The 22,385-nt window shown below is 40.1% G+C and overlaps 1 long non-coding RNA gene across 2 annotated transcripts in view; it reads right to left on the bottom strand.

Annotated features, from left to right (window-relative positions):
* The window catches only part of LOC102999224 (uncharacterized), a 51,654-nt gene extending 29,438 nt beyond the window's left edge, over positions 1 to 22,216 (bottom strand). Inside the window, exons 1-2 of one of the 2 annotated variants that reach the window (XR_009008479.1) lie at positions 22,105 to 22,216; positions 20,580 to 20,784 (exon numbers count right to left, since the gene is read on the bottom strand). This is a non-coding gene — a long non-coding RNA (uncharacterized LOC102999224). Of the gene's footprint in view, positions 1 to 20,579; positions 21,311 to 22,104 lie in introns of those variants that run through there. The other variant, XR_450166.2, reaches the window with a different exon arrangement.
* Between the last annotated feature and the right edge of the window lie 169 nt (positions 22,217 to 22,385).

The following is a 22,385-nucleotide window of genomic DNA, read 5'->3' on the forward strand; positions in this document are numbered from 1 at the left end:
TGTATGTCTTTTGGGCAAGGGCATTAACAACTTTTTGCCTGGACTATCTTTTCAGGGATTTTTGTATAGCAAACATCCTTGGAAGACAGAGATAATGTCTTCCTCTGGGGCCAAGGGCAGATTTGTTTGCTGTCTAGAATAAAAAAGATAATGGCTCTCTCCAGGGCACAGTTGGATAGGTTTGCTAGTCCCTCATTACAAATTGGAGTTTCCCATAAAGTTCCTCTCCTATAATGAAACTCACTGCATGTGCAGGTATCACCTGGTCCTCCTGGCATTACTTGGTGGGACCTGGGGCTCAGGAAACTGGCGTAAATGCTGATATTCTACTTCCTGCTACTGCTCTAGGTAATAAATTGTCCTTTGTCTCTGACCCAGGAGACTCACAACTTCTGCCCCTATCCATTAAACTGTGGCAGCCTAACTTGTTAACTTGCAAGTAAGGTAAAATCCCAGGCCCTTCAAAGTTCTCAACGCTATTATAAAAATTCTCTTAACAAGCAATCAAAAGCACTTTTGAAACCAATAGAAAAATATAAAGTATCAGCAAAGAAATAGAAAATATAAAGAAGAAACATATGTTTAGTTTGGAATTGAAAAATATAGTAGCCAAAATTATAAAAATTCATTGGATGGTCTGAGTAGCAGAGAAGATGACAGAGAAAAGTATCAGTGAAATTGAAAACAGATCAGTACAAATTATCCAACCTGAACAACAGAGAAAAAAAATTGGATAAACAATGAATAGAATCTCAGGGACCTGCTGGATAATAACAAAAGGTGTTGAAAATTTTTTGAATAAATAATGAATGAAAAGTCTCAAGTTTGGCAAAAGACATAAACCTACAGACTCAAGAAGCTCAACAAAGTCCAAACATAATGAACATAAAGAAGTCTGTGCCCAGACACATCATCATCAAAATGCTAAAAAATAAAGACAAAGAAAAAATCTTGAAAGCAGCCAGAGAAATGCAATATATTACCTACAGAATAACAACAATTTGAGTTACCATGCAGTCTGGAAGGAAGGGACACAACATTTTTAAAGTGCTGAAAGAAAAGAATGGTCAACACATAATAGTATGTGCAGTAAAAATATCTTTCAGAAATTAAGGTGAAATAATGGCATTCTCAGATGAAGAAAAAATGAAAGAACTCACTGCCAGCAGGTCTGTTCTAAAAGAATTGCTAAAAGAAATTCTTTAGACAGAAGAGAAATGATACTAGAAGGAAACTGGAACATCAGGAATGAAGAAAGAGCGCCAGATGTCATGGACATATATACACTACCAAATGTAAAATAGATAGCTAGTGGGAAGCAGCCGCATAGCACAGGGAGATCAGCTCGGTGCTTTGTGACCACCTAGAGGGGTGGAATAGGGAGGGTGGGAGGGAGGGAGATGCAAGAGGGAAGAGATATGGGAACATATGTATATGTATAACTGATTCACTTTGTTATAAAGCAGAAACTAACACACCATTGTAAAGCAATTATACTTCAATAAAGATGTTTAAAAAAAAAAAAAAAAGAAAGAGCACCAGAAATGGTAAATACCTGTATAAATATGGTAGACTATTCTCCTCTTGAATTCATAAAATATGTTTGATATTAAAGGCAAAAATTACAACATTGTCTGAGGGGGGTTTTGACACATGTAGATGTAATTGATGACAACTAGAACATAAAGGGGAGAGGATAAATGGGCCTATGTGGTGGTAAGGGTTCTTTATTTCACTTGAAATGGGGGAAAAAAATTGATTCTAAGCAGATATAAAAAGTTTAAATATTTGCATTCCTTGAACCTTGTTTTTGCCTCTAGGACTTTGCAGTTGCTTTTCCCTTTGCCTGAAAAACCATTTCCCCATATATACTGTCCGCCCTCCCTATCTGAGGGTTCTGCATCCATGGAGTCAACCAATCTCAGATGGAAAATATTTGGAAAAAAAATTCCAGAGAGTTCCAAAAAGCAAAACTTGAATTTGTCATGTGCTAGCAACTATTTACATAGGATTTACATTGTATTAGGTATTATACATAATCTGGAGATGATTTAAAGTATATGGGAGGATGTGTGTAGGTTATATGCAAATACTACCCCATTTTATATAAGGTCTCTGAGCATTTATGGATTTTGGTATCCTGGAACCAATTCCCAGAGGAACTAAGTGTTTTATACATGGCATCTAGCTAGGTTTTTCTTTTAATTTCAATTTCTGTGTTTTAACTGGTAGTTTTAATACATATATATTTATTTTGATTTTTGATGTATTTGAACTTATTTCAACATCGTTTTTGTTTGTTTACCTTGCTTTTTCTGAGCCACTTTTTCACCCTTTTGGAGGTATTTTTTTAAAAATTAACTTTTGTTCAGAGTTTTAAAATTCCATTTTCTCCCTTTATTTGGAATTCGTACACTATATTTGTACTTTCTAGAAGTTTTCTTGTACCTCTAACTTAACAAAATGTAAACAGTATATTAACCCTTCTTCTAAACAAAATGACTACCCCTCCTCCCAATGCCTACATGCTAGTGTTATTCAAGGTATTAGTTCTGTACATTTTTTTAAACCTCACAAATCAGACATTTTTTTAGACAATGTTTAGACTGACAAGTTTGTTTACCTTTTGATTCACTCACCATTCTATCTTGCACCTCAGACCATTCTTCTAGGATAATTTCTTTTTAAAAATTTTTAAAAAGCTCTCACTTACAAAGCACTTACTTTATGCCAGGTTTTGTTATAAGTTCTATTTTCTTTTTTTAATTTGGATTATGATATTATTATGTTTTTTTTAAAAATATTTATTTATTTATTTATTTGGTTGCACTGGGTCTTATTTGCGGCAGACGGGCTCCTTAATTGTGGCATGGGAACTCTTAGTTGCAGCATGCATGTGGGATCTAGTTCCCTGACAAGGGATCAAACCCGGGTCCCCTGCATTGGCAGCGTGGAGTCTTATCCACTGGGCCACCAGGGAAGTCCCTAAGTTCTATTTTCTACTAATTCATCTAATCCTCATAACAATTCCATGAGGTATATACTATTATTGTCAACATTTTATTTATTTATTTTTAACATCTTTATTGGAGTATAATTGCTTTACAATGGTGTGTTAGTTTCTGCTTTAGAACAAAGTGAATCAGCTACACATATTATTGTCAACGTTTTGCAAATGAGAAAACTGAAGCACAGAGATGTTAACTCACTTGCCTAATATCCCACAACTAGCAACTGGCAGAACAGGGATTCTAACCAAGCAGACTTTAAATATTCTTAACCTGTTTGAAATACTGCTTCTCATATATCATTTAGGAGTTCCTTTAATGCAGGTCTCTGAGGTAAGCTCTCAGTTCTCATTTAACTTAAATGTTTCTTTTTTACTCTTGTTCTTGAACAATAGTTTGGGTGAGTACACAATTCTAGCTCACTTTCAGCACTTGAAAGATATTATTCCATTAACTTTTGGCTTCTATTGATGCTGATGAGAAATCCATTGTCATTTTAATTGTTCTTTTGACAGTGATCTGTCCTTTCTCTTTGGCTGCTTTTATGATCTTTTCCTGTGAGTTCTTCAGTTTCTTTACTATGTGTCATTATGCATTTCTTTTTTTTTTTTTTTTTTTGGATGCTTTTCTATCTATCTATCTATCTATCATCTATTTATTTATTTATTTATTTATTTATGGCTGTGGTGGGTCTTCGTTTCTGCGCGAGGGCCCTCTCCAGCTGCGGCAAGTGGGGGCCACTCCCCATCGCGGTGCGCAGGCCCCTCACCATCGCGGCCTCTCTTGTCACGGAGCACAGGCTCCAGACGCGCAGGCTCAGCAACTGTGGCTCACGGGCCCAGCCGCTCCGCGGCACGTGGGATCCTCCCAGACCAGGGCCCGAACCCGTGTCCCCCGCATCGGCAGGCAGACCCTCAACCACTGCGCCACCAGGGAAGCCCATGCATTTCTTTTTATTTACCCTGCTTTGGTTATGTTGTGATTCTTTTTTTTTTTTTTTAAAGATACTTTTTCTAGTTCTTTTTTAAAAAATTTATTTATTTTATTTATTTATTTTTGGCTGCATTGGGTCTTCATTGCTGCACGGGGGCTTTCTCTAGTTGTGGCACTTCGTTGTGGAGCACAGGCTCTAGGCGTGTGGCCTTCAGTAGTTGTGGCTCACGGGCTCAGTAGTTGTGGCACATGGGCTTAGTTGCTCCATGGCATGTGGGATCTTCCCGGACCAGGGATCAAACCCGTGTCCTCTGCATTGGCAGGTGGATTCTTAACAACTGCGCCGCCAGGGAAGTCCAGTTATGTTGTGATTCTTAAAACTGCAGGTACCTGTTTTTCATCCTTTCTGCAAAAGTCATAGTACTATTTCTTTAAATATTGCATCTCATTTAGAACATTTGTAACCAGTGGGAGGTAAGAGGCAGGGACTGACTGACTGACAAGAGGCATGAGGGAACTTTCTGGGGTGATGGATATGTTCTATTTTTTGATAGGAGTTTGTGTTATTACCCATATATGCACTTGTAAAAACTCACTGGATGATGCATTTAAGATTTGTGCATTTTACTGTATGTAAATTTTACCTAGGTGGGAAAAAAGAACTATAAAACAGTATTGAACACTAGTTAATGGAAACACCTTGAAATCTTTAGAGGTGAGGTCTACAACTTACTCTAAAATGCATCAAAAAAAGAGACTGCATTGATGGATGGGTAAAAGAATGGACAGATAAGTGATATAGCAAATGTAACAAAATGTTAATTCTAGAATTTAGTTGGTGGATAAGAGTGTTCACTCCACAATTCTTTCAACTTTTCTGTATGTTTAAAAAGTTTTATAAAATGTTGGGGGAGAATATTGCTTCTCCTTTATTCTATTCTGTCCTTCTGAGATTACAATTAGTTATATGACAGGCTCTCTCATCTCATCTCTTAATTATCTCTTTCATATTTTTAGTTCCTTGTCTCTCTGTAGTATACCCTAATTTCTTCAGACAAATCTTCTCATTTATCAACTTTCTTTTCATTTGCATCTCATTTTTTCTTTAATCTTTGCACTGAGTTTTGTCATTACAACAATTACATTTGTGGTGTAGAAAGTCTCCCCTCTCCAACCTGCCTCCCCCCTGCCTATTCATTAGGCCTTGCTCATCTTTTGTGATTACATCCTTTACATTTTTTTTAAACATTTGGAGTATCAGCTCCACTACTATGGTCCTTGGAGTTATATATCTGTCGAATATTATTTCTGCAGATACTCACTCACAGAAGTTTGGCTTCTTGGTGCTTGTAGTTCTTTGACTGTGAGCTCATTGCTTGACCTTAATCTTGGGAGTCCTCTTGACCTAAATTGGGGATGTTTTCTTCCAGAAAAGTTTTGCTTCTGTTTCTGCTCATAGCCAGGGCGCAACACCGACTTAAAATTAATTCAGCTCCCATAGAGAGTCTTGTTTCAGTGAGGGAATCCCATGCATGGCTTTCCACTTGGCAACTGGTCCAGGGCTGTGTATCAAGATTGCAGCTGTTGATAGGACTTATCCTGATATGTCCTCCTATCTGCTTGCTGATCAGCCTGGGCTAAGGGTTTGTGCGTGGGTGGTGGTGGTAGGGATTCCTTAGGACTTTCTCAACTGTTTGAGGAACAGTGATGCCTTATAGAGCATATCTCGTGTAGATTATACCCATTCTGCCAGAGGAGGACCCCTCAAAGAGCCTTACCAGCCATGCTTCTGGAAGAAAATATTTGATATTCTTTATTTGTAAAGGAAGTATCCTATTCCTAATTTACCAAAGATTTTTAAATTAAAAATGGATGTTAAATTTTATATCAAATGCCTTTTCAGTATCTGTAGAGATGATGACAGATAAGATTTTTCTCCTTTAAGCAATTTATTAAGAATTGTTTTATCTCCTAGATTCATTGCCTGCTCTAAAACGGGAACTGTGCTCTTTAAATATTTTTCCTTTGCCAGCTGGCTCAATGTTATGTTATATCAGTAGAAGGTGCTGGAAAGAATTTTCCTTCTTAGTTCTTGCTTGCTTTCTTGCCTGGCACTTGAAACACACATAGCTTCTCTCGCACCCCCCATCCTGCAGTGCTTTGCCTTTGCCTGGCTGCTGCACTACAGACAGCTTCTTAGTGCCTGGCTCCTACACTGCAAGTGGCTTCCCCAGCACCAGGCTCCTGCATTCTGGGCAATTTCCCCAGCACCCAGCAGATTCCCCAGATCCACCTTCAGACTTTTGGAGCAGAGTAGCTCCCACAAGACACTGACCCATGAACAGCTTTCTCTGGTACCCTAGAGGGTAAATTTTCAGTAAATTCCAGAAGGTGGATTTCTAGCATGCTTCACTGGCACACAACCAAAGCAAATTCCCCGCTAGTCAATAAGCCATGGCCTTGCCCTCTCTAACAAGGTCTAGATCTCAGCCTGCAGCTGGGGACAGGGCCGGGGGTACCTTGGGGAACCTATCTCAGCCCTAGGGGTAGTAATTACTTCTTATATCTGATATTCCTATATTTAGAGTTCTCTTCACTTTCTACTAGCTAACCCCTTGTTACCCCAATCCCATCATAGTTAATAATTCTCTATATTAAACTTTGCATGGTCAGATTACTGTGGTTTCTATTTTCTGATTGACCTTGGCTGATACTTTCAGTCATTTCTAAATTTACTGAGAATTTAAAAAACTATCTCCCAGTTTTTGGTCTATGTTGGTGAATGTTCCATATACATTTTGAAATAAATGTGTACTCTGCCACTGTTTGATGTAGTGTTCTATGAACATCAAGTAGGTCAAATTGGTTGATAAAATTGTTCGAGTCCTCTATATCATTGCTGATTTTTAAAATCTACTTGTCTATCAAAAATTGAGAGGGGAATGTTGAAATCTCAGTTATAATCGTGGATTTTTCTATTTCTCTTTTCTGTTGTCAGTTTTTAATTCATGTAATCTGAAGCTTTGTAACTACATCTTGATGAACTGACCCTTTTATTATTATGAAACATCCCTCTTTATCCCTTGTCTTGAAGATAGGCCAAATTCCTTTTCCTAAAGTCTACTTTGTCTGACAATAATATAGGTATTCCAGCTTTATTCTGTTTGCACATCTTTTCTCATCATTTTACTTTGAACTTATCTGTGTCTTTGTGGTGATGATGCCTTTTTTTGTAAACAGTATATAATTGGGCCTTGCTTTTTTAGTTAGAGAGGTATGTCTTTTTAATTGCAGGGTTTAGACCTTTTACAATGTATTTAATTATTGATATAGTTGATATTTGTTTTCTATTTATTCAATCTACATTTTTAATTTTTCACCTTTTCTTGGCTTCTTTTTGACTAATTTGTAGTATATTCCACTTTAATTCCTCTGTTGGCTGCCTTCGCTATGCTTCTTTCATTATTTTCATTGTTGTTCTAAGTTTTACAATATGCATCTTTAACTTATCATAGTCTACTTTTATTTGTCATACTACAACACATATAATGTAATATATATACTTCTGTTTTTCCCTCTCATTCTGTGATATTGTGGGCATACATTTTCTTTCTATATGTTATAATCCCCACAGTACACTGCTATTATTTTTGCTATAAACAGTCAACTATGAAAGAAATTTTAAACTGAGAAAGGAGTCTTTTTTTATTTATCCAGATATTTACCATTTCTGGTGTTTTTCATCCCTTTGTGTAGTTCTGTGTTTCCATCTGGTATCATTTTCCTTCAGCCTCAAGAGCTTCCTTTAATATTTTACATAGCACAGGTCTGTTGTGACACATTCTCTTGGCTTTTGTTTGAAAATGGCCTTATTTTGCCTTCAGTTTTGAAAGATAAGTTTGCTCCATAGAAAATTATAGGTTGGGGCTTCCCTGGTGGCACAGTGGTTAGGAGTCCACCTGCCAGTGCAGGGGACGTGGGTGTGAGCCTTGGTCCGGGAAGATCCCACATGCCACGGAGCAACTAAGCCCGTGCGCCACAACTCCTGAGCCTGAGCTCTAGAGCCCATGTGCCACAACTACTGAAGCCTGCATGCCACAACTACTGAAGCCCACGTGCCTAAGAGAAGCCACCGCAATGAGAAGCCTGCGCACTGCAACGAAAAGCAGCCCCCTCTCGCCGCAACTAGAGAAAGCCTGAGCGCAGCAACAAAGACCCAATGCAGCCATAAATAAATAAATAAATAAATAAATAAATAAATAAATAAATTCATTAAAAAAATTAATTGGGAGATATTTTGGCCATTATTTTTTCAAATACTGCCCTCTCTCAGTGGTATTCCAATTACATGTATATTAAAGCACTTCATATTTATTGTTCCCCAGGAAACTGAAACTCTTTTTTTCTGTGTGCTATAATTTGAATAGCTTCTATTGCTGCTTTCAAGTTCAGCAATTTTTTTAAAAACAGGTCTTTATTGGAGTATAATTGCTTCACCATACCATGTTAGTTTCTGTTGCACAACAAAGCGAATCAGCCATATGCATACACATATCCCCATATCCCTTCCCTCTAGGTCATCGCAAAGCACAGAGCCGATCTCCCTGTGCTATGCTGCTGCTTCCCACCAGTCAACTATTTTACATTCAGTAGTGTATGTATGTTGATGCTACTCTCACTTTGCCCCAGCTTTGCCCTTTCACCCCATGTCATCAAGTCCACTCTCTATGTCTACCTCTTTATTCCTGCCCTGCAACTAGGTTCATTAGTACCTTTTCTTTTCTTTTTTTTTTAGACTCCATATATATGCATTAGCATACAGTATCTGTTTTTCTCTTTCTGACTTACTTCACTCGGTATGACAGACTCTAGGTCCACCCACCTCACCACAAATAACTCAGTTTCATTTCTTTTTATGGCTGAGTAATATTCCATTGTATATATGTGCCACATCTTCTTTATCCATTCATCTGTCGATGGACACTTAGGTTGCTTCCATGTCCTGGTTATTGTAAACAGAGCTGCAACGAACATTGTGGTACATGACTCTTTTTTTTTTTTAATTTATTTTATTTTATTTATTTTTGGCTGCGTTGGGTCTTCGTTGCTGCACGTGGGCTTTCTCTAGTTGCGGCGAGCGAGGCCTACTCTTCGTTGCAGTGCATGGGCTTCTCATTGCAGTGGCTTCTCTTGTTGCAGAGCACGGGCTCTAGGCACACAGGCTTCAGTAGTTGTGGCATGTGGGCTCAGTAGTTGTGGCTCATGGGCTCTAAGTGCAGGGTCAGTAGTTGTGGCGCATGGGCTTAGCTGCTCTGTGGCATGTGGGATCTTCCCGGACCAGAGCTCAAACCCGTGTCGCCTGAACTGGCAGGCGGATTCTTAACCACTGCACCACCAGGTAAGTCCCTACATGTCTCTTTTTGAATTAGGGTATACACCCTAATTTTCTCAGGGTATACACCCAGTAGTGGGATTGCTGGGTCATATGGTAGTTCTATTTTTAGTTTTTTAAGGAACCTCCATACTCTTTTCCATAGTGGTTGTATCAATCTACATTCCGACCAACAGTGTAGGAGGGTTCCCTTTTCACCACATGCTTTCCAGCATTTATTGTTTCTAGTTTTTTTGATAATGGCCATTCTAATCGGAGTGAGGTGCTACCTCATTGTAGTTTTGATTTGCATTTCTCTGATAATTAGTGATGTTGAGCATCTTTTCATGTGCCTCTTGGCCATCTGTATGTCTTCCTTGGTGAAATGTCTATTTAGGTCTTCTGCCCATTTTTTAACTGGATTGTTTGTTTCTTTGATATTGAGCTCCATGAGCTGTTTTTATATTTTGGAGATTAATCCTTTGTCTGTTGTTTCATTTGCAAATATTTTCCCCCATTCTGAGGGTTGTCTTTTTGTCTTGTTTATGGTTTCCTTTGCTGTGCAAAAGCTTTTAAGTTTAAGTCCCATTTGTTTATTTTTGTTTTTATTTCTGTTACTCTAGAAGGTGGGTCAAAATAGATCTTGCTGTGGTTTATGTCAAGGAGTGTTTTTCCTATGTTTTCCTCTAAAAGTTTTATAGCGTCTGGTCTTACATTTAAGTCTTTAATCCATTTGGAGTTTATTTTTGTGTATGGTGTTAGGGAGTGTTCTTATTTCATTCTTTTATATGTAGCCGTCCAGTTTTCCCAGCACCACTTATTGAAGAGGCTGACTTTTCTACATTGTATGTTCTTGCCTCCTTTGTTGTAAATTATGTGCCCATATGTGCGTGGGTTTATCTCTGGGCATTCTATCCTGTACCACTGATCTATACGTCTGTTTTTGTGCCAGTACCACACTGTCTTGATTACTGTAGCTTTGTGGTATAGTTTGAAGTCAGGGAGCCTGATTCCCCCAACTCAGTTTTTCCTTCTCAAGATTGCTTTGGCTATTCGGGATCTTTTGTGTTTCCATACGAATTGTAAAATTTTTTGTTCTAATTCTGTGAAGAATGCCATTGGTAGTTTGATGGGGATTGCACTGAATCTGTAGATTGCTTTGGGTAGTACAGGCATTCCCACAATATGGATCCTTCCAATCCAAGAACATGGTATACTTCTCCATTTGTTTATGTCATCTTTGATTTCTTTCATCAGTGTTTTATAGTTTTCTGAGTACAAGTCTTTTCCCTCCTTAGGCAGGTTTATTCCTAGGTATTTTATTCTTTCTGTTGCTATGGTAAATAGGAGTGTTTCCTTAATTTCTCTTTCTGATTTTTCGTTGTTGGTGTATAGGAATGCCAGAGATTTCTGTGCATTTATTTTGTATCCTGAAACCTTGCCAAATTCATTGATTAGTTCTAGTAGTTTTCTGGTGGCATCCTTAGGATTTTCTATGTATAGTATCATGTCATCGGCAGTGACAGTTTTCCTTCTTCTTTTCCAATTTGTATTCCTTTTATTTCTTTTTCTTCTCTGATTGCTGTGGCTAGGACTTCCAAAACTATGTTGAATAAGAGTGGTGAGAGTGGACATCCTTGTCTTGTTCCTGATCTTAGTGGAAATGCTTCCAGTTTTTCACCATTGACAATGATGTTTGCTGTGGGTTTGTCATATATGGTCTTTATTATGTTGAGGTAGGTTCCCTCTATGCCCATTTTCTGGAGAGTTTTTATTATAAATTGGTGTTGAATTTTGTCAAAAGCTTTTTCTGCATCTATTGAGATGATCATATGGTTTTTATTCCTTAATTTGTTAATGTGGTGTATCATATTGATTTGCATATATTGAAGAGTCTCCTTGCATACCTGGGATAAATCCCACTTGATCATGGTGTATGATACTTTTAATGTGCTGTTGGATTCTGTTTGCCAGAATTTTGTCCAGGATTTTTGCATCTATGTTCATCAGTGATATTGGTCTATAATTTTCTTTTTTTGTGATATCTTTTTCTGGTTTTGGTATCAGGGTGAAGGTGGCTTCGTAGAATGAATTTGGGAGTGTTTCTCCCTCTGCAATTTTTTGGAAGAGTTTGGGAAGGATTGGTGTTAGCTCTTCTCTAAATGTTTGATAGAATTCTCCTGTGAAGCCATCTGGTCCTGGCCGTTTGTTTGTTGGGAGATTTTTAATTATGGTTTCAATTTCATTACTTGTGATAGGTCTGTTTATATTTTCTAATTCTTCCTGGCTCAGTCTTGGAAAATTGTACCTTTCCAAGAATTTGTCCATTTCTTCATGGTTGTCCATTTTATTGGCATATAGTTGTTTGTAGTAGTCTCTTATAATCCTTTGTATTTCTGCAGTATCAGTTGTGATTTCTCCTTTTTCATTTCTAATTTTATTGATTTGTGTCCTCTCCCTTTTTTTCTTGATGAGTCTGGCTAAGGGTTTATCAATTTTGTTTATCTTCTCAAAGAACCAGCTTTTAGTTTTATTGACCTTTGCTATTGTTTTCTTCATTTCTATTTCATTTATTTCTGCTCTGATCTTTATGATTTCTTCCCTTCTACTGACTTTGGGTTTTCTTTGTTCTTCTTTCTCTAGTTGTTTTAAGTGTAGAGTTAGGTTGTTTATTTGAGATTGTTCTTGTTTCTTGAGGTGAGATTGAGTTATTATAAACTACCCTCTTAGAAGTGCTTTTGCTGCATCCCATAGGTTTTGGGTTGTTGTGTTTTTGTTGTCATTTGTTTCTATGTATTTTTTTATTTCTTCTTTGATTTCTTCAGTGATCTCTTTGTTATTTAGTAGCACACTGGTTAGCCTCCATGTATTTGTGTTTTTTACAGTTTTTTTTTCCTGTAATTGATTTCCAATCTCATAGCGTTGTGGTCAGAAATGATGCTTGATACAATCTCAATTTTCTTAAATTTTCCGAGGCTTGATTTGTGACCCAAGATGTGATCTATCCTGGAGAATGTTCCATGTGCACTTGAGATGAAAGTGTATTCTGCCACTTTTGGGTGGAATGTTCTATAAATATCAATTAAATCGACCTGGTCTATTGTGTCATTTAAAGCTTCTGTTTCCTTATTTATTTTCTGTTTGGATGATCTGTCCATTGGTGTAAGTGGCACGTTAAAGTCCCCTATTATTATTGTGTTACTGTCGATTTCTCCTTTCATGGCTGTTAGCATTTGCCTTATGTATTGAGGTGCTCCTATGTTGGGTGCATAAACATTTATAATTGTTATATCTTCTTGTTGGATTGATCCTTTGATCATTATGTAGTGTCCCTCCTTATTTCTTGTAACAGTCTTTATTTTAAAGTCTATTTTATCTGATACGAGTATTGGTACTCCAGCTTTCTTTTGATTTCCATTTGCATGAAATATCTTTTTCCATACCTTCACTTTCAGTCTGTATGTGTCCCTAGGTCTGAAGTGGGTCTCTTGTAGACAGCATACATATGGGTCTTGTTTTTGTATCCACTCAGCCAGTCTGTGTCTTTTGGTTGGGGCACTTAATCCATTTACATTCAAGTTTATTATCGATATGTATGTTTCTATTACCATTTTCTTAATTGTTTTGGGTTTGTTTTTGTGGGTCTTTTCTTCTCTTTTGTTTCCTGCCTAGAGAAGTTTCTTTAGCATTTGTTGTAAAGCTGGTTTGGTGGTGCTGAATTCTCTTACCTTTTGCTTGTCTGAAAAGCTTTTGACTTCTCCATTGAATCTGAATGAGATCCTTGCTAGGTAGAGCAATCTTGGTTGTAGGTTTTTCTCTTTCATCACTTTAAGTATATCCTGCCACTCCCTTCTGGCCTGCAGTTTCCACTAAAAAATCAGCTGATAACCTTATCGGGATTCCTTTGTATGTTATTTTTTGTTTTTCCCTTGATGCTTTTAATATTTTTTCTTTGAATTTAATTTTTGTTAATTTGATTAATATGTGTCTTGGTGTGTTTTTCCTAGGGTTTATCCTGTATGGGACTTTCTGTGCTTCCTGGACTTGGGTGACTATTTCCTTTCCCATGTTTGGGAAGTTTTCCACTATAATCTCTTCAAATATTTTCTCAGACCCTTTCTTTCTCTCTTCTTCTTCTGGGACCCCTATAATTCGAATGTTGGTGCATTTAGTGTTGTCCCAGAGGCCTCTGAGATTGTCTTCAATTCCTTTCATTCTTTTTTCTTTATTCTGCTCCTTGGCAGTTATTTCCACCATTTTGTCTTCCAGCTCACTTATTCATTCTTCTGCCTCAGTTATTGTTATTGACTCCTTCTAGTGTATTTTTCATTTCAGTTATTGTGTTGTTCACCTCTGTTTGTTTGTTCTTTAGTTCTTCTGATCTTTGTTAAACATTTCTTGTATTTTCTCAGTCCATGCTTCCATTCTATTTCCGAGATTCTGGATCATCTTTACTATCATTACTCTGAATTCTTTTTCAGGTAGATTGCCTATTTCCTCTTCATTTATTTGGTCTTGTAGGTTTTTACCTTGCTCCTTCATCTGTGACATTTTTTTGCCATCTCATTTTTTTTTTTTTTAATGAGTGGCATTATGTTCCTGTTTTACTGGTTGTTTGGCCTGAGGCTTCCAACACTGGAGTTTGTAGGCTGTTGGGTAGAGCTGGGTCTTGGTGCTGAGATGAGGACCTCTGTGAGACCTCACTATGATGAATATTCCCTGGGGTCTTAGGTTCTCTGTTAGTCCAGTGGTTTGGACTCAGAGCTCCCACCACAGGAGCTTCCGCTGACCCTGGGCTCGTGAACCAGGATCCTACAAGCCGCGTGGGGTGGCAAAAAAAAAAAAGAGAATAACAAAGTAAAAAAGGGAAACCAACAGATATGTTAGAAAGAATGTAAAAATAAAAATATAGATGAATCAATAACCAGAAGGTACATCAGTACCACAGTAGTATAAAAGAGGAAGGAAAAGAAAAAAAAAAAAGGGCAGGGGAAAGGCCTTGGTTGTGGACAGTGGGGCCTAAGCAAGGGCGAGGTTTGGGCAGTGGGTGGGGCCAATGCTCAGGACCCACAGGGCTGGAAAAGGCCCTGGGGGCTGTGGGGGTGGGGCTTAGGCTCAAGGAACAGAAGGGGCCCAGGCATTCCCCCCAGTCCTGGTCTCAGAGGGCAGGGGACCTCACCAGGGAGCCCAGCAGCCTTCCTGGGCTCAAGTGGGTGGGGCAAATGCCCTCCACTCCTGCTCCTCTGGTCTGGGGTCTGGGAGGGCCCCTCCCGCCTGCCTCTCCTGATCTCCCCAGCCTCCCTCCTATGCCCCCAAGGACCCACACAGCCTGGAGGGGCTTTGGAGGACAGGGGACTGGCCTGGAAGCTCAGCAGGCCCCCATTCCCGAGTGGGTGGGGCAATCGCCCTCTGCTCCTCACCCACTCCTCCTGGACGGCCCCTCCCACCTGTTTCTCATGACCTCCCCGGCCTCCCTTCTATGCCCCCAGGACCCATGCGGCCTGGAGGGGGCTTTGGATTGCAGGGGACCAGCCTGGGAGCTCAGCAGGCTCCCTGGGCCCCAGTGGGCAGGGCAATCGCCCTCCACTCCTCTCCTACTCTTCCCGCAGGGTCCCTCCCACCTGCCTCTCCTGTTCTTCCCTCGGCCTCCTTCCTATGCCCCCAAGGACCCACGTGGCCTGGATGGGGCCCTGGAGCAGGGGAACCGGCTTGGGAGCTCAGCAGGCTGCCAGGCCCCAGTGGGCCAGGTGATCACCCTCTGCTCCTCTCCCACTCTTCCCAGAGAGTCCCTCCCACCTGCCTCTCCTGATCTCCCCAGCCTCAGGGGTGCTGATCTTGTCTGGCTTCCAGTTCTCCTCTCCCCTCAGTCCCCTTATGTCCTACCAGTTCACTCTGGGGTTCCTCCCATCTCCTTGGGCATCAGAGTCCCCCAACAGTGGCTGGCAGGTGCCCTAGTTGTGGGGAGATGCTAACTCCACGTCTTCCCACACCGCCATCTTGACTCACTCTCCCACCAATCTTCTACAGTGTCTAATTTGCTCTTAAGCTTCTACAGTGATGTTTAAAATTTTCAGATACTGTATTTTTCATCTCCAGCAGTTGCATTTCATTCTTTTACATATCTTCAATTTTTATCATAATGTTCACATTTACTTGTCAGACCTTTTTTTTTTTTTTTTTTTTTTTATTTATTCATTTATTTATTCATTCATTTATGGCTGTGTTGGGTCTTCGTTTCTGTGCGAGGGCTTTCTCTAGTTGTGGCAAGTGGGGGCCACTCTTCATCACGGTGCGCGGGCCTCTCACTGTAGCGGCCTCTCTTGTTGCGGAGCACAGGCTCCAGACGCGCAGGCTCAGTAATTGTGGCTCACGGGCGTAGTTGCTCCGCGGCATGTGGGATCTTCCCAGACCAGGGCTCGAACCCGTGTCCCCTGCATTGGCAGGCAGATTCTCAACCACTGCGCCACCAGGGAAGCCCTTGTCAGACCTTTTTAAATGTCCTATTGCTAATTCTGTGATCTCTGTCATTTCTAGTCTGTTAACTGATCTTTCTCCCAGTTATGGACCAAATTTTGCTGAAGTTTCACATATCTAGTAATTGTTTATTGTATATTGGTCATTGTGAACATTATATTGCTGATTGTCTTGATTTTGTGTGTGTGTTTTTAAGTATTGAGTCTTGTTTTGGCAGGAAGTTAAGTTATTGTGGATCAGCTTTATCCTTTCAAGGCTTGTTTTTAAATGTTGTTAGGTTAAATCTAGAGTAGCTTTTAATTTAGGGCTAGGGCAGCCCTATTACTAAAGGCATAAGCCTTCAGGTGTCTCTACTGAATTCCTCAGATGTTCAATGAGGTCTTTACTCAAGCTTGTAACTCTGAAGTTGTTCAGTCCGTTATGAGCTCTGGGAATTTTTCAATTTACAGCTCCTGGGTAATTGTTCTTTCCTTGGTAGTTGATCTTTGGTTGGCCTTGTGGAGTATTACTCTACACATGCTCAGATTAGCAGTCAGCCAAAGACTCAAGATTTCTGTAAATCTTCTTGGAGTAAATTCCTTCTTCTCTGGTATTGTCAAGCAAATTCCACAAATTGCATCTTTTTGCTAACCACCGTATCCTTAGTGACATGTACAAGGCCTGCCTGTTATGTGGTAGGTGCTCAATAAAATATTTTTATGAATAAATGGACTTATACAAATTATTTGCTCATGTTTAAAATTCCCTTTGTATCTGAATATATCTTTTTAATTTCTAACATCATCTCTCCTGTTTAAAAATCTTTGCTATTTTTATTTTGCCATATTTATTTTATTGATCATTTCAAACAACCAGCTCTTTCCTTTTTTGATCTATATTTCTGGATTCTAATTCATTGCTTTATTAATTATTTTACCTGCTTTTCCTTAAAACTTTATGTGTTTTTCTCATTTAAGGTAAGAGGCAGTATAGTGTAGTGGTTAAAAGATTGGGTTTGATTATTGACTTTATCACTTATTAGCTGAATAAACTTCAGAAAGACACTTAACCTCTCTGAGCTTTGGTTCTTTATCTGTAAAAGAGGGAGAATATTACTTGCTTCATAGGTATATTGTGAAGATTAAATGAGTAAATTTTTTCAGAACACAACACTGTCTGACACATTAAGTACTGTATAAGTGAGAGGTAGACCATTTGGTATATTTTTATTCATTCTATATTGGTTAATATTAATATTAATATTAATTAACCAATTAATATTAATATTAATTGGTTAATATTAATATTAACCAATTAATATTGTTAATATTAAAATATTGATAGATAAATATTAATCTATTGATTTTCCTTTATATACTACTTCAGCTGAATCCTTATGTTTCAATTTTATTGTTCTCATTGTCATTAATTTCTAAATACTTTGTAAATCAGCAATTGTGATTTTCTCCTTGAACGAGAATTATATAAGAGATTTTCCTCTTAGCTTCCAAGTACAGTAGATGATGGATTTTCTTTCATCCTTTTACTTAAAAAAAAAAAAAAGCTTATGTTTTTATTGCTCTGGTATCAGAGAGTATAACTTAAAATTGAGTTTCTTCTGTGCATTTATTTTAAAAATAAATTTTTATAAACATGCACATTAAGAAAGTACCTTCTCTACCCGCAAATTAGAAAGTTTAGTATTTAAATCTCCTACTTTAGATCCGCTTCAAAATTACTGTCTGTAGCTTGCCTTCGATATGTCAAATACTGGGAATGCTATATAATCAAACATTCTAAAGGTGAGGAGGGAGAAAGAGAATGAGAACAGAAACAACAGAGGCCACTGTGACTGCACTTTGCACATATATCAAATATTTGTGAGTCTTGCTTACTCATAATTTGAGTTTATTATCTAGAATGCCACTACCAGAGGCACACTCATCTTTACTGTCCACTACAAGAAGGTCTTCCATCCTAGCTCCTAGTCTGTCTCCACACTTGAACACATCTAGAATTTTTGAAGTCTTCTCCCCTGCCCCAATCACTAGCACAGTGCTATATACAGAATACATAGTTAACTTTCATAAATCCTCAAAGACCCTACTTATGAAGATATGACTTGAAGAATTCTGAAACTCAGTAAACTTACCTATAAAATGTTGATGGTAATTTGCTGTTTAGGTACTAAAATTAAAGTCCTTGTTATTTATAATGTAGTATCTCTCGTAAGATATTTGGGATTACCATTAACCAGTGATATGGTAACCTGGTGGAGGTCAACAAGACCAAAGCTGTTCTTCTCTGGGGAACTGGAGTTCTGTCTTTAAGGGAGAGATGATTCCTGCTATCAAGTGGGATGGACAGGAAACCAGAATTGTCAGAAGAGCCCTTATATAGGTCAGTGATTCTCAATGAAAGGGGGGAGGGGACATAATTTTACCCCCCAGGGGCATTTGGCAATGTTTAGAGATGGTTTGGGTTGTTACAACTAGGGGTGGAGTACTGCTGGCAGGTAGTGGGTAGAAGCCAAGTATGCTACTAAACATCTTACAATGCACAGCACAGCTGCCCACAACAAAGAATTACGTGTCTGGCTTACAGAAAAAGACAAATACTGTATGGTATCACTTATATGTGGAATCTAAAAAATAATACAGGGCTTCCCTGGTGGCGCAGTGGTTGAGAATCTGCCTGCTAATGCAGGGGACACGGGTTCGAGCCCTGGTCTGGGAAGATCCCACATGCCACGGAGCAACTAGGCCCGTGAGCCACAACTACTGAGCCTGCGCGTCTGGAGCCTGTGCCCCGCAACAGGAGGGGCCGCGATAGTGAGAGGCCCGCGCACCGCGATGAAGAGCAGTCCCTGCACCGCGATGAGGAGTGGCCCCCGCTTGCCGTAGCTGGGGAAAGCCCTCGCACGAACTGAAGACCCAACACAGCCAAAAATAAAGAAATAAATAAATAAAGTAGCTATAAAAAAAATAAATAAATAAAATAAAAATAAAAATAAAAAATAGGGCTTCCCTGGTGGCGCAGTGGTTGAGAATCTGCCTGCTAATGCAGGGGACACGGGTTCGAGCCCTGGCCTGGGAAGATCCCACATGCCGCGGAGCGGCTGGACCCGTGAGCCACAACTGCTGAGCCTGCACGTCTGGAGCCTGTGCTCCGCAACGAGAGAGGCCCGCGCATCGCGATGAAGAGTGGCCCCCGCTTGCCACAACTGGAGAAAGCCCTCGCACAGAAACGAAGACCCAACACAGCCAAAATCAATCAATCAATCAATCAATCAAACATACGCATCTGATTCAAGATCCTCATTAAAAAAAAAAAAAAAAATACCACTGCTTTAAAAATAAAAAATAAAAAATAAAAAATAAAATAAAAATAAAAAATAATACAAATGAATGTATATCCAAAACAGAAAGAGACTCACAGATATAAAAAACAAACCTGTGGATACCAAAAGGGAGAGGGAGAAATTAGAGGTATGGATTTACAAACTACTATGTATAAAATAGATAAGCAAGAGGGATATACTGTATAGTACAGGGAATTATAGCCATTACCTTGTAATAACCTATAATGGAGTTTAATCTGCAAAAATACTGAATCACTATGCTATACAACACCTGAAACTAACATAATATTGTAAATCAACTATACTTCAATTAAAAAAAAAAAAAAGAATTATCTGGCTCAAAATGTTAGTAGTGCCAAGGTTGAGAAACCCTTACATAGGCAAGCAAGTGAACTCTCTTGTCCTCTGTGCTCAGGCCAGAACTTAAAGAGTGAAGTTGTCTAGGAGCTATTCCTTGGTAAGACCAGTTAAAAAATGGCCTTTGCCACAGGGAGGTGGCATCTCTGTAGTAAACAAAAGTTGAACATGAGTAGTTATATTCTGTACATAAGATTACCCTTATTTTATGTTTTTAATATCCATTCAGTTTTTTCTCCTATTAGAAAAATCCTTTTAAATACCCATCTTACCCTAAACTATGTATAATATTCCAGTTGTACTGCTAAAGGATCCAAATTCAGTCTCTCTTCAGCTTTGAAATAAAGTATTAAGGAAAGAAGGGTTAACATGCTTATACTTTGAGGCCAAGCGGTAGTGGCAGCAAGTAGTGAAAAATTCCAAGAACAAAATGAATTCTCAGAAAACAGGGCTGCATAATCCATCCACTCTTCCCAACAGGAGACTCTCCTTCAAGCATCAAACCTGCAGGTTATGGGGTTATTCAATTAAGAAGAGTGACATACACTTTAGTCACATAAGTAGCCTCTCAAACTGAAGTTTGAAAATATAAAACTCTTCATAACAATGTCAAGTGTCTACAATGATTTTTCCAACTAAGTGGTGCTGAACTGTGTATAACTGGCAAAGGGTTCAAATTACAATGCTTACACAAGAAATTTCTCGCTCATTTATTCATCATTTGCTGAGTAACGATGAGCTCTCAGTCAGTAGTCAAGAGTTGACAATCTAGTTGGAACGCACAGCACATAACCATGAAACTTAAACAGCAAAGACAGTATTCCAAAGCCCAATGAGCAATACCCCAAAAAGCGTATTAGATTTAGAATAAATCAAGAACACTCTGAGCTGAAGTAAGCCGGAAAAGCTTCACAGAGATGAGACTTTTGAGCTAGGATGTGAAATATGAAAAGGATCGGATAAATAGACAAGAAAAAGAATTTCTAATGCAGTTTAGCACGAGCTAAACCAAAAAAGCCAGAATACAACAAAGAGAGAGCAAGGGTCTTGGGATGCAGAGACATTGATGCTTTTATTCACCATCCTTAGAAATTACCTGATTATCCAGCTTGGAATGCTTCAACTGCTTTTTGTTATTAAATCTTCAGATGCTGTCCTTTAAATGGGATAGGTAGAATAGGTCAGATGAATATATTCCAAGGCCCTCTAATAGTTTCTGGGATGATTACTCCTCATGGAAATAATGTCACAGGCAAACAATTAGGATTTTCCAGGCCATGTTCTGGTTTTGTAACAGGAAACTGAATAAATATAATTGGTAAACACATTCAACCAGGTGTGTAAACTTTTTCCCCCTGGCTAACATAAGTTGGTATATCAGTAACTGTATAAAGTTTTTCTATCGCAACGGAAATTATTGTATATTAAAGGCTTTTGCAAATTCCTGGCAACTCGGCATGCTCAGGTTCTACCACAAATTCTCTCTGACTACATTTTCATTTTATCTATTGAAATAAGCAGTTTAGGGGCTTCCCTGGTGGCGCAGCGGTTAAGAATCCGCCTGCCAATGCAGGGGACACGGGTTCGAGCCCTGGTCCGGGAAGATCCCACATGCCGCGAAGCAACTAAGCCCGTGCGCCACAGCTACTGAGCCTGCGCTCTAGAGTCCGCAAGCCACAACTACTGAGCCCACGAGCCACAACTACTGAAGCCCGAGCGCCTAGAGCCCGTGCTCCGCAACAAGAGAAGCCACAGCAGTGAGAAGCCCACGCACCGCAAAGAAGACCCAACAACGAAGACCCAAGGCAGCCAAAAATAAATAAATAAATAAATAAATAAATTTAAGAAATAAGCAGTCTATCTCCTTCCCTACGGCGTTCAGAGCTCTTCATTCTATTTAAGGCATGCCTGTCCTCCTCTCCACAGTCCCTGAATTTCCAAACGGCGTAACTATGTGCTCAAACAGAAAAAACAAAACACCCCCAAGCCCCAGTCTTGACACTGCAAAACAAAACCTCTCACAGAAAGCGATATGGTTGCACATGTTGGGCCTTTTCTGTGACTTAATGTAGGGTAGGTTTCCTCAGAAGAGTCTCAGTGATCCAGAGACTCTTCTTTAATGCTGGCTGGTCTCGCCTATTACCATTTTCCTCGGATATATGGATCTAGAGAACTTCTGTGTGCGCTCAGTAATATTTAATGGCTCCGCTACCGTCACCCAGGCACGAAGACACAACTAGGCCACAGTGGGTTTTACTCTCACCAGAGAGGCCGTCTAGTACCAGCTCCCGGGTTCAACGCCGCCAAAGGGTCCACCTGCTCTACCTCTTGGGCCGGTGCCCCGCGCCTAACGAAAGCCTCCGCGCGGAGGCGGCGGGCGGCCTCCAACTCCCGCCTGCTCACTGACAGCCATGCTCCTGCCAAGACTCAAGCTCCGCGCGGCCCGGCGCTCGCTTCTAACGGCTTCCCGCGCCCGGCGGGCCTCCGGAGGAGCCTCGCAACCCCCAGCCCTCCACCTCCCCGGCCCCTGTCACTGTCCCAACGCCCGCGGTCCCGAGAGCCCGGAGGAGGCAGGGAGAGCAGCCGGCCCCCAGCTGCAAGCCAAGGGAACCCGCCTCCACCTCCAGGTCCGAAGAAACCCCACCGATACGTCGGTGAGAGCGCCGAACGTGACGCCCGAAGCTTCCGGAGACCTTACACGCCCTCAGCAGGCACACGCCCCCGCCGAAACGGCTCTTCGGCCCTCTCGCGAGAGAGTGCCTGGTGGCACCTCCTTCCCTTCAGCAGTCTTTCTCTCCCCGCCCCCCGAGTGCTCGCGCGGCTTCCTCCGGGGGGCGGGAGCCTCGGACGTGGCGGGGCCGGGCCAGCCGGGGTGCCGGGCCTGGGGCGCTCTGCTCGGCCT

The sequence above is a fragment of the Balaenoptera acutorostrata genome, chromosome 5 (genome assembly GCF_949987535.1).
Source record: "Balaenoptera acutorostrata chromosome 5, mBalAcu1.1, whole genome shotgun sequence".
NCBI lineage: Eukaryota > Metazoa > Chordata > Mammalia > Artiodactyla > Balaenopteridae > Balaenoptera > Balaenoptera acutorostrata.